At 42.0% G+C, this 12108-nt stretch overlaps 1 protein-coding gene across 2 annotated transcripts in view; it reads right to left on the minus strand.

Moving 5' to 3' along the window:
• Positions 1–12108, minus strand: part of LOC143781530 (putative acyl-CoA dehydrogenase 6) — a 59203-nt gene that overhangs the window by 30028 nt on the left and 17067 nt on the right. The window lies entirely within an intron of this gene.

Genomic DNA, 12108 nt, shown 5'->3' on the forward strand with positions numbered 1-12108 from the left:
CTGTATGAGATAAGGCCCCCCCACCTCGGTACACATTAGGCAAATATCGTCTGCATCTACTCATATTGACGGGTTCGGCCGACATTCTAATGCTTGGACTCGCCAGGCCAACTGAGGGTTGGGAGAAATGTCAATCACGTATGTCCAGTTTCGCACTGCCAAAGGCATTGTTCTCCCTGAGATAAGTGTGTCAGTCGCTGGCTTTCTCATCGAGAACACAGGATTGGCCTGGCTTCTCTCTGCCTTTCTGCGGTGTATGGGCACCACCGAAAACTGGTGAATGGACCTTGTAAAAAGGCAAAGTGATGACCTTTGTGAGTTGTCTTGAATGCGTCAAGTGGAAGTTTACTTTAAAATTTACTTAGTGTCTTGGGTCAATATTTTCGGGAAAAGTTTTATTTGGTCTCCTTGCCCAGGTGACTCCACTCCATGTGCTTTTTTTTTGGCCTTCTACCTACTAGCGCCATTTTTTAGTCTTGCAAAGGATTAACAGTTATTACATGGTGCTTAGAGATCCTATCTTGTATTCTTTAGTGTATTCTGATATCTTTTTGAAGCAGAACCTCCTGACATAGAGCTCCCTTCTATCTGGTCTCTCATGCTTTTTAGGAAGCAAACAGTTTACAGCACTATTCTTTCACCAAAAAAATGGAAACCCAATGGAATCTTGTCACAAGATAGGATCCAACAGGATTTCCAGAACCTGTCTTTGATCTGATGACGATGTGTACAGAAGTTTAGTTTTCCAGCCGTTTTGGAGAAACATGGAGCGTAAGGTTGAAAGGCCTTGTGCAAGTCACCTTATACCGTATGAACGACTCCCAGGGCTACAGCTTCTCGATTTACACCTCGCGACACTTGTTATTTCCCCCCTCGCCCATAGAAAAGAATAACTGAAATATACAAATACAAAACTTGCTTTGAGGGTGAATGGAAAAAGAAGGGGTCATGACATTTTTGGAGAAACCCCACAGTAAGGAAAATCTGAGTGTTAGGAGATAGGAGACTTTTTTTTATTTTTAATCATCTGCTGGTACATAGGGGTCAGGTCAAACTGCCCTGGAGGCCAGGTTCTTTTTTTTCTGCTGGAATCAGCAATGCACCTACTGCCTTTAGCTATGGACACGGATGAAGGTGACCGAGTCTGCACAAACGGGATATTTAATCAGCAATTTATTTATTTTTTTTAATTCAGGTCTCAAAAACCAAAAGTTTGCGATAAACTATCAGGAGACATTTGGTGATATATCCGTAGATATCAAGAGGTCTTGTAATTGAAATGATTGACAGTGGAGCTAATGGGATTAACCCTTCCGAGTCCAATTTACAGTTTCAAGGTGAGACAAAAACAACACTGTATCAGAACAGGTCACCCAACATTTATAAAACTGGGGTCCCAGTGCATGTGTGAAATTTATCTATAGGCGTCAATTTTTATTTTTCTATTACTGCATTGGGAGTTGTCGTTTTTAGCGCTTAGAGCGATACAGAATAAAAATAAGATACTATACAGTTTTTGTTTTTTTTTACATTTACCTTTTATTTTAACTATTTTTCCTTTACTTAATTAATCTATATATCTTCCAGGAGGCGGATACTTGGGGAAAAGTGTTGCTTTTTAAGGGGTTCTCCAAAAATCAAAGTGTTAATCCATAGATAAGAGGATAACCTGCTGATTGCTTGAGATCCAACTATTTAGACACCCAGCAATCACGGAAACAACCCTGTACAGCCCCGTCTTGAATGGAGCGGACATGCGCATGCTCGACCCCAGCTCCATTCATTTTTCATGGGACTGTTGGAAACACCGGAGCGCTGTGCTCAGCTTTTTCATAATCCCATAGACAGTGAATGTCAAGGAGGTCAAGCTTGAGCACCTCCGTTCTATTCAAGATGGTGCTCTACAGAACAAGGTTGTCAGGATCCCAGAGCCCTATACTCCAGATCGCTGGGGGTCCCAGCTGATCAGAAAGTTATCTCCTACCTATTGGATGGGGATAAATTGCATTTTTGGAAAAAAAAACCTTTAGGGTAGCCAGATACTTTACATAGCTGGTGTTCAACTGACAACATATTGTCCGGACCCTGCTGGACACATGCATGTACAGCTGGTCAAGCGTGCATGCATTCTCAAAGAGGTGAAGGAAATAAGCTGCTGACCGACCTTCAAAACTAAATAATCAGGCATTTCGATTTCAACATGTCCGACTTTTCATTCCCCTGCCATCTGCCATTGAGGGAGAGTCAGGTCACCATTAACATTAGATGGTTGGCCGATCCTGTTGAAACTTTCAGCCCACATTCATCTGATGTGTATGTAATGTGTAATCTGTAGACTGCTTCATCCTTGGCTGGGAGGCAGTTTGCTGTAAAAGAAACCTCCCTTTCTGCTGTTTTGTCTGCAACCGAGACCAAGCACCCCAAGGCTAGTCATACACATTAGATGGCTATTGGCCAAACCATCATTTGCTTGACAGTGGAGTTGGGTGGATCAATTCTTAGGACTCTGGTCCATCGGCCAGGATAGAAGGCTTCTGAATCGCTTACCTTACGGGATCTTTTTGATTAGTCTGGCTGGCACAACATCATCTGTGCGTCATGCCGCAATGATGACGTCGATCCAGCCCGGCTAATCAAAAGCCGTGTCAGGGATCCGAGAAGGAAAGAGCTTCACTCACGAACCTCCCTTCCAGGAGACATAGACTGACCTTGCTGATGGATCGGAATCTCGAGAACCCATCTGTTCATTTCTAGCTGACAGGTATCTCTCTCACCTCTTCCACATGAAAGAATAATTGGCCGAACACTCCTGTGTTTAGAGCCAGGGTCCCACCAAAAAGGGGTAGTTTGGCCAACTTTTTCCAACATGTATGGGGACCTTAAGACTAGAACCTATAGAACAGTGGCTCCAAACTAGAGGGTCTCCCACTAGTAATGACCCATCTATGAGCCAGAACAGAGAGACACCTAACTGAATGGCCACTATGCAATACTTTATGGTCTTCCTTGCCAAAATCAGAAGGTGTCTAGACCCAAACCCACCACGATTAGCTGTCCATCATCAAGATAGTATTGTGGAAAAGTGTTGAAACACTTTGCCTTCAGTCTTCGGGTGCTCTTTCAAAGTACGGCATCCCTTACCGAAGATAATCACAGCAGGCCTGGAGTAAATATTGAAAAGCCATAGATTTTCATAGATTTTTTATGTTAGCCTTTTTTTATTTTATAATTTTCCATATTTTTTCTTCTAAGCTTTTCTTTAGAGTTTTTTGAATGTACCACCCATAGACCATGTGTGTAGGATGTGGACACAGCGTGATGATATCCGATACTGTAGAATATTCTTCTTTATGAAAGCTTTTACCGCTGGGAAAACACAATGTCAGAATATAATCACGGAGCCTCCTCGAGATGCGCCGGAGATAAAGCAGCTGCTCGCATGCCGGTAAACGTCTTCCCTTGGCGTCTAATCCCATAGAAATGTATTTTAGAGCTTTCCTAACAGATGCAAAATCAGCAATTCACAAACTTTGGATGAAAACAAGATCATTTTTCAATCACCTCGAAAACAAACACATTTCAGCGGACTGGGAAAAATGATTTACAAATGTCACCGAGAACAAACAGTGCGTGCCCTCGGAGGAACGGGAAAAGAAAACTATATATCAAGAGAAAAGTCATTTTGGTCTTCAGGCTGCAACATATTTTTTGGTTTTTGCTTCACCCTGGTCCGAAAGGTATTTTTTTGTCTGACGTTGCTCTGAAATGTCTTGTTTTTTCTTGTTTTATGTGTATTTTTTATGATGTTTTGATACATAAAAATGTATCATTAGATCTCTGTTCAGTTTTTATATAAATGAAAAAACAGTTTTAAAAGTCCTTGAAATTAGGTTTTAAAATTTAGTCTGACGGTCACAAAAAAAACGGGATATATAAAAGGTGAAAATGTTTATTACTTTTACTAAAACAAAAAAGGTTTAATTAGCAATAATTACGTTTATTCCTTATGCTTCATATTCAATTTTGTTTCTTAAGGAGTTTAACCCAATGTAGTTTGTACAGCGAGGATAAAGTGAGTCTCCCTCTTTCTGTGAAAATGTGAATTCAGAATTATTAACAACCAGGATCAGTTTTCTCCAATTTCGGCCACTTTACCCCTTTCTCCCCTTGTAGCATAAAGGTTATAATTTTACAGTGATTGCAGCACATATCGGAGGTGAATGTGATAGACAACAACCACAACATACAACTTAAACATTTTACCAAATGTATTTTCTAAGGGAAGTACAAGAAGTTTACTTATATCTTACACGTCTTGTTTAAAGGGATCCTGCCCTGCCTGGTCCCTTTAAGAAGCAAGGAAGGGAACCTGGATCAAGATGCTTGTAAAAAAGGTCAGACAGTCACTAGCGGAAATCATCTACACTCTATCCGTCTGAAACAGCATCAATCGTAATAATGTAATAATGATAATGTACTGACAGGGAAATTACTGCTAATTACCGTGAACATGAAAAATGACAAGTCAGTGTGCAGAGCATAAATCAGGAAAATCCACTGCTGCAAAACACCAAACACTCTGCAGCTTTGTAACGGAATCCTGTAATAAACACATTATATGTGTGATCACAGCTAGAAAAACTACCGGATATATCTATTATCTATCCATGCATCAATCTATGTTTCTATCTATCCATCATCCATCTTTCCATCATCTATTCATCCATCAATCTTTCTATTCATCCATCTTTTTAACTATCCATCCATATTTTATCCATCTATCTTTCTATCATCCATTATCTATCTATCTATTATCTATCTATCATCCATCTATCATCTATCTATCTATTATATCTATCTATCTATCATGTTTCTATTATCTATATATCTATTATCTATCTATCCATCCATCCATCCATCTATCATCCATTCATTTCCGGATATGTTTATGAGCCACTTTCTATATTTTAGAGTTATATAGCGGTCAGGATTCACAGCCCGGCCTCTATATTTATCTACATAATCCAGTAATTAGCACTGGCAGCTTCACTTCCTATACAATGTATCTAGGAATAACCTGACACATTCTTATCATCATCATCCATGTATTAGCCATAATCTCCAGAGGATCACGTCTGCATGATACACGGTGACCCTGAGCGGAGAGTAACGTTGTATTCGCGGCTCTTTGGGGAGACTGTTACACAGGATCGGACGCCTCTCCTGTCATCAATACTCGGAGCACTGTCCCTTGTGTTACTAGTTAGGGGTGTGTCCCTGCCCGGTCTGACGTTATCCAATCAGTGCTGGCACTGCAGAGACACGCCCCCTGGACAGGAGGAATGAGAACCGCCCACAAGGTTCTCGGAACACAGGGAGCAGAAGAATACGAGCACCGCCGGACATAGAAATCTCAGCTGAGACCAGTGAATCGATTAATACATTAATACAATTTGTTATGAATTTCTGTAGAATTTTGGATATGTCAAAATGTGAATTTGTCAGTGTTTGATTGGCACAAATTCATCAAAATCACGGTCAGATTTATTTCGATCCCTACGTGGCCAATCTCAGACCTCAGAGTGGCCTCAGCACAAGTAAAGGGCAGAGGACTGGGAGGATGCGGAGGACGTGGCGTAAGAGGATGGATAAGGAAAGGTACATTTTATAAAATTGTTTTTAACCCCCTTTCCTCCCTTCATGGCAATTGAGACCTCTTCTGAGGATCTGTGCCAACCAGAAAGTGATCTCCTAACTTTTACTGTTAGGAAACACCTTAAATACCTTTTAACGATCGCTGGCGTTTTACCTTGAGAACCCCACACATCTGCAGCGCTACATCCCCTTCATTCTTTTTCCTCTAAATCTTGACGGTACCACCCACCTGCTGGAGCGCTGCTCCTTTTAAGTGAATGGAGCTGGCTGCACAACCTTCGCAGCCCGGCGGACCGGATTGCAGCTCCGTAGGGATGGAGGGATGCATTGTTCCTGTGTCTTCACTTTCAGGGTTGGTGGGATTCCAGAGGTCGGACCTCCCAGCGATCAGTAAGAGGTTACACATACTAGCGATGCAACATCACGTACTGAGAAGGAAACAACCCGTTAAGTTTTATAGCGGCCCTAGGGAATGGTGCAATCTGACAATGTGACCATCGTAGAATTGAGCAAGCTTCACAACATTTTATTTTGGTCACATTTGCTTCACTTGCATTGAATTAATTGATTCTAGATCTAATGTTCCAGATAGAGTTTAAAAAAAAAATTCCGGATACTCCCCTCTCCTCGTCCATCCCCATACTTGTCCTTCCCCTGCTCGTACCTCCGATTGGGTTCTCTTCAGCCTTCTTCTACCTACACCATCCGGGTCTTCTCTCTTTTGGCGCTGCCATTCACAAGGAGCATCACAAATAATGTGGGATGTGTTGCCCATCATTGATGTTAGTAACGTGTGCTGCACCCGATGTGACCACGTGGGGCTTAGTGAACGGCAGCACCAGAAGAGAGAAGACCAAAAAACGTCCAGACGAGGTAGCGTGAAGATGAGCCGAGGACTGGTGCGTAGAGTGGGACAGGAATGGGCAGTGGTGCACATAAGAGTTTACTTGACCCCTTCCAGGTCTTCAGAATCCAGCAAGATGGCTGAATTAAAGCCCCAAAAATTCAGATGTCAATTTTTGTTCAAATTTGATTTTTTACAAATCGATTTTGCTCTTCTCTAGACTATTGAACTAGAAAAGTTTGTGCACCCCTGGCTTAGAAGTTCACGGTCTCTAGAAATTATTATAATCTACCAATGTGTCCACACTGATATCGAAAACTTGGTGGGTCTTTCAGCGACTTGTAGTTCCCAGGTACTGGTAAGAGCACTGTGCTCATCCTTAATGGAAAATCCTGAAGATGAGTCGATTGGAGGACTGGTGCGGCAGTGGGACAGGAATGGGAGTGGTGCACATAATAGTTTATTTTACCCCTTGATGGTCTTCAGAATCCAGCAAAACCGATGAATTAAATCTCCCAAAACACTTCCAAATGGTGAGTGATGCAGCGAATTGTAGTACCCCGTTGCCCAGTATGATCAGTGTGCCCAGCCTTGCTGGAGAAGCCTGAAGATCAGCTGATTTGGAGGACTGGTGTGTGAGTGGGACAGGACTGGGAGAGGTGCACATAATAGTTTAGTTTACCCCTTCCTGGTCTTCAGAATCTAGTAAAATGGCTGAATTAAATCCCCCAAAACACCCCTAAATGGTGAGTGATGCAGGTAATTGTAGCCCCCCATGGCCGGGAAAGATCAGTGTGCCCATCCTTGCTGTAGAGAGACATTTTATATCAGGTTGCAGCCTTTTTATAGGATTCTGCACGCTGAAGATAAGGATGAAAGTGAAGAGGTACAAGAAGACGAACGAGCAGGAACTGGCTGCCGCTGCGCTGGCCGTTTCCCAACGAGCTCTGTAGTAAATCACACAAAGAAGGTAAAACCAGTCCGCTACATAAAAGCAAATGGATTTTCCCATCATCTGCTAAACACAATAAAGCAAAATCCCAGCTCCGTAAACTCCATAAAATCAATTTCTTCTTCAATGATAGAATATGTTACAAGAAAGTGACACCACGAACGAATGAATGAATGAAACGCGTTTCGAGGCCAAATGCATAAATGACAACCAGAAAAGACCTGAGCACCACAAACGGGGAAAGTTTTGCTTTTGTTATTATTTTCCTGACTCTCAGTCTCTTTGGAAATCCCTGACCTTTCACTTATCATTGAGGACAATTACCCTCGTTTAATCCGCTATAAAGTCCACGCAGCAGCGAGTGAGGTCGCAATTAGCTAATTTTATGAGACGGCCCAAATTATTAGAATTATTTCATTTTTATATGAAAATGACCTTTAACCCTTTAAAAAAAAAAAAAAAAAATCCGTATAAAATACAAGAAATGTTAGATAATTCGTCTGAATTGTGATGTTGTTTGTCTAGATTAAAATAAATGTACGTTCGAAACTAAATATATATTTTTAATTGTTGATCAATTTTTAGCAGTCAGAGATTTAATTTTCTGATACATAGCTCCAAATCTCCTGCATAACACAGGGGATAAAAAAAAATAAAAAATTACTACCAGCAATCGCCACAAGGGGGAGTTCAGAAGATCACTGCATCCTGCTTATACACTGAACTCAGTGATAACAGTATGCAGTAAGCCCATGAGCTCCCCCTTGTGGTGGCAGTAGGCAGTTGGAATATTATTTTTAAACCTAGGTGATTTTAATATTTAGTATTAGAATATTATCATTATTAAGATATATTAAGAAAAGAATCAATAAAGATTTGTACCAAAAATTTGAGAAGGCTCTCCCCCTGAAGAGGATTCTGACAGATGTTTATGCTGAACATTTTTTTTTTTTTTTTTTAGTATCTACACCTTCAAAACCGAATCAGCTTTGCAAATCCATATTCATAAGCCTCGGAGGGAACGATGAGAGGAGTGAACTGTATTTTTGGCTCATGTTTCTGACACCTGGATGGTGATGTTATATTTCAAAGCGTCACTGAAGCCGAAAATCAGAAAATATTCCCCTGCTTTCTACCCATATTTTATTATTGGGACATAAATCACTATAAAAGTTATTACTTTTTTTGCAACTTTTTTGGGAGGAGAATATTTTTTTTTAACACTTGTTTTTACCTATTTTACCACTTTGTTTTGTTTTTGTCTCTGTGCTTTCCTCACATATTTATTTCCTTTTTCTTATTACTTGTTTTTCTGTGCTTTTCTCACATTCTCATTTCATTTTCTTATTTTACACTTCTAATTATATTTTCTTTACAAACTGTAACATTTTTAAACATCTTTACTGCCTATTTTTTGTTTCGATTACTATGATCGTCTTATATTTTTATTGATGTTTGTCATTTGTCTTTTCCCACTTTTTTTTTGTTTTATTTTTAAACGCTTATTTATCTTTTTACCTTTTTTTTTTATTTTTGTTTATTTCTTTATTTTAATTCTGTGCATTTGTATCAGATGTTCGCAGATGTTTCCTTTGATCATAAAAATGTTCTGACATTGGGTGAAAATATTTGGAGTATAAAGGAAGCTTTTTTACACTTCTAACCGCTGACACTTGACCGAAGAAAATAACAGGATCGCAGAACAAAAGATGAGATCAGTCTGCCGGCCAAGAAAAACGAAACCGGATAGTTGGAAGAACATATTTCTCTCATTACAGGATGGCTGTAAAATACATCACAACAATGAAGTTGTATCCAGATTCCAGACCCAACCCGGACTGTCAAGTGTAGATTATGTTCCTCTTCTCCATGTTGGAGGTTATAATTAACAATTCTGTGGTCTTTGTGATCTCTTCAGTTTTGTTTCATTTATTCTCAGTTTTAGGTTTATTCTGAACTCAAACTTTTTAAAACTTTTTTAAAAAGTTTTAAACTGAACTCAAACTTTTTTTTACATTACTGCTATTTTTTTTAATTAATCTTCCGCCTTTGATTTTTTTAATTTTTTTTAGCACGGGGGTTGTGGGGTATAAAAAGGGTTTTAACGGTTATCCCCAAAATTGTGCCTAGGTGACGATACTTCCTTATTGACGAGAGTCCGATCCCTGGAAAATGGAATGGAGTTCGATCATGCGAATTTCTGCTCCATTTATTATCGGTGTAACATGTCCCCCCCCCCATTCTTGGGATTGATGACTCTCGCAGTAGTGGGAACCCCAGCATTCAGTGCCCTATACTCGTCTTCATTACGTAGCACCAAATTAAATCTTGAGCTTTTACTTTCCATCCTCGAAGCTATAAAATTGGGGATGTATCGGCGCTAAATGTTTATAGACTCAAGATTGGAATTTTTCGTTGGGTCTTAGTAACAAAATAGACTTACAGAATTTAAGGATGAGACTTCAAACAACAACAAAAAAGTCAATTAAAGGAGATAATAAAGGGGTCTTCCAGCACAATAATAATAGGGCTAAGATACAAAATATAATGAACCTTTCAAAAATCCATGCCTGATACCAAGGGTCTCTATTTTGGGACTTAGTCTGGAGATTGATTAGTTTTAAGGTGCAGTTAGCTATATCCAAGAGTTACCCAAAAGCCACCCAATAAAGCCACCCAATTGACTGCTCTTTCTTTAAATATCCCTTCTGGCTTGGATGACGCTATCCTCCCTGACGAAGGCAGACGCCGAAACGCGCGTCGAGGCAGGGAGCATCCCCAGGACTCTGGATTTGCACAGGCACAAGGTAATTTATTGGGTGGCTTTTGGGTAAAGCCCCCGTCACACTAAGCGAGGTCGCTAGCGAGATCGCTGCTGAGTCACAAGTTTTGTGACGCAACAGCGACCTCGGTAGCGATCTCGCTATGTTTGACACGTAGCAGCGACCAGGCCTCTGCTGTGAGATCGCTGGTCGTGTCGGATTGGCCTGGACCTTTTTTTGATCGTTGAGGTCCCGCTGGGTAGCACACATCGCTGTGTTTGATACCTTACCAACGACCTCGTTGACGACTCAGACACCGACACATGGGCGTGCATTTGCGTTGCCTTTTCCGCACCCCTCCGCTCCGATTGGTGGTCGCTACTGCGTTCTGATTGGCGGTCATGCCTTCAACAGAAGGCGACATAGTAGCGCTTCCATCCTTCGTTCCTGACCGCGTGGTCAGGAACAAAGGACGGAAGGGCTATTGTGTCGCCTCATAAGGCAAGGCTGCCACCAATCAGAACGCAGTAGTGACCACCAATCGGAACTGAATGGGCACGGAAAAGGCAACGCAAATGCACGCCTGTGTGACTACAACGTCACACAGGACGTCCCTCATCGAGGTCTGAATCGTCATAATAGCTGCCATATGACAGGGTCACAACGACCAACGACATCGTTGTACAGGTCGCTACAGGTCGCCGCATCGCTGCTGCGTCGTTGGGAAGATCTCACTGTTTGACATCTCACCAGCGACCACATAGCGACGCAGCAACGATCCCTGACAGGTCGTATCGTTGTCGGGATCGCTTTAGCGTCGCTAAGTGTGACGGGGCCTTAACTCTTGGATGTAACTAACTGCACCTTAAGCTATGGATGCATACATATGCTTGGCGACGAGCAGCCTCAATTCAGCCCCCTCATACGACTAACTTAGTGTATGCCAGTTTAACTCTTAAAATGCCTGTATACATTTGCACTTGATTAGACTATATTTCGCTTTCATTCTTGTGGCATAATGACTTTTTATAGGATTGTATAAGTACATTATGATATAATATTTTGGCCACAATGTATGTATTTATATTGAGTTTCAGACAGTGTCCCCCACGTTGCCCCCTTTTTCCTTGGTACCTTCCCACCCCTCCTTATGGTTTATGTATCCTTAACCCCTTCCCGACCCATGACGCCATGTAGGTGTCATGAAAACCTGTGCCAATCCGACCCATGACGCCTATGTGGCGTCATGGAATGATCGCGTCCCTGCAGATCGGGTGAAAGGGTTAACTCCAATTTCACCCGATCTGCAGGGACAGGGGGAGTGGTGCTTCAGCCCAGGGGGGGTGGCTTCACCCCCCCGTGGCTACGATCGCTCTGATTGGCTGTTGAAAGTGAAACTGCCAATCAGAGCGATTTGTAATATTTCACCTAAAAAACTGGTGAAATATTACAATCCAGCCATGGCCGATGCTGCAATATCATCGGCCATGGCTGGAAACACTTATGTGACCCCCCCACCCCATCGATCGCCCCCCCAAGCCACCGATCTGTGCTCCGCTCCCCTCCGTCTTGTGCTCCGCTCCCCCGTCCTCCTGTCCGCTCCCCCATGCTCCTATGCCACCCCCCCGTGCTCCGACGCCCCCCCGTGCCCCGATCTCCCCCCCTCATACTTACCGAGGCTCCCGGTGTCCATCCGTCTTCACCATGGGCGCTGCCATCTTCCAAAATGGCGGGCGCATGCGCAGTGCGCCCGCCGAATCTGCCGGCAGGCAGATTCGTTACAAGTACATTTTGATCGCTGTGATAGGTTCTATCACAGCGATCAAAATAAAAAAATAAATAAACCCCCCCTTTATCACCCCCATAGGTAGGGACAATAATAAAATAAAGAAAAT

The sequence above is a fragment of the Ranitomeya variabilis genome, chromosome 6, assembly GCF_051348905.1.
Source record: "Ranitomeya variabilis isolate aRanVar5 chromosome 6, aRanVar5.hap1, whole genome shotgun sequence".
Lineage (NCBI taxonomy): Eukaryota > Metazoa > Chordata > Amphibia > Anura > Dendrobatidae > Ranitomeya > Ranitomeya variabilis.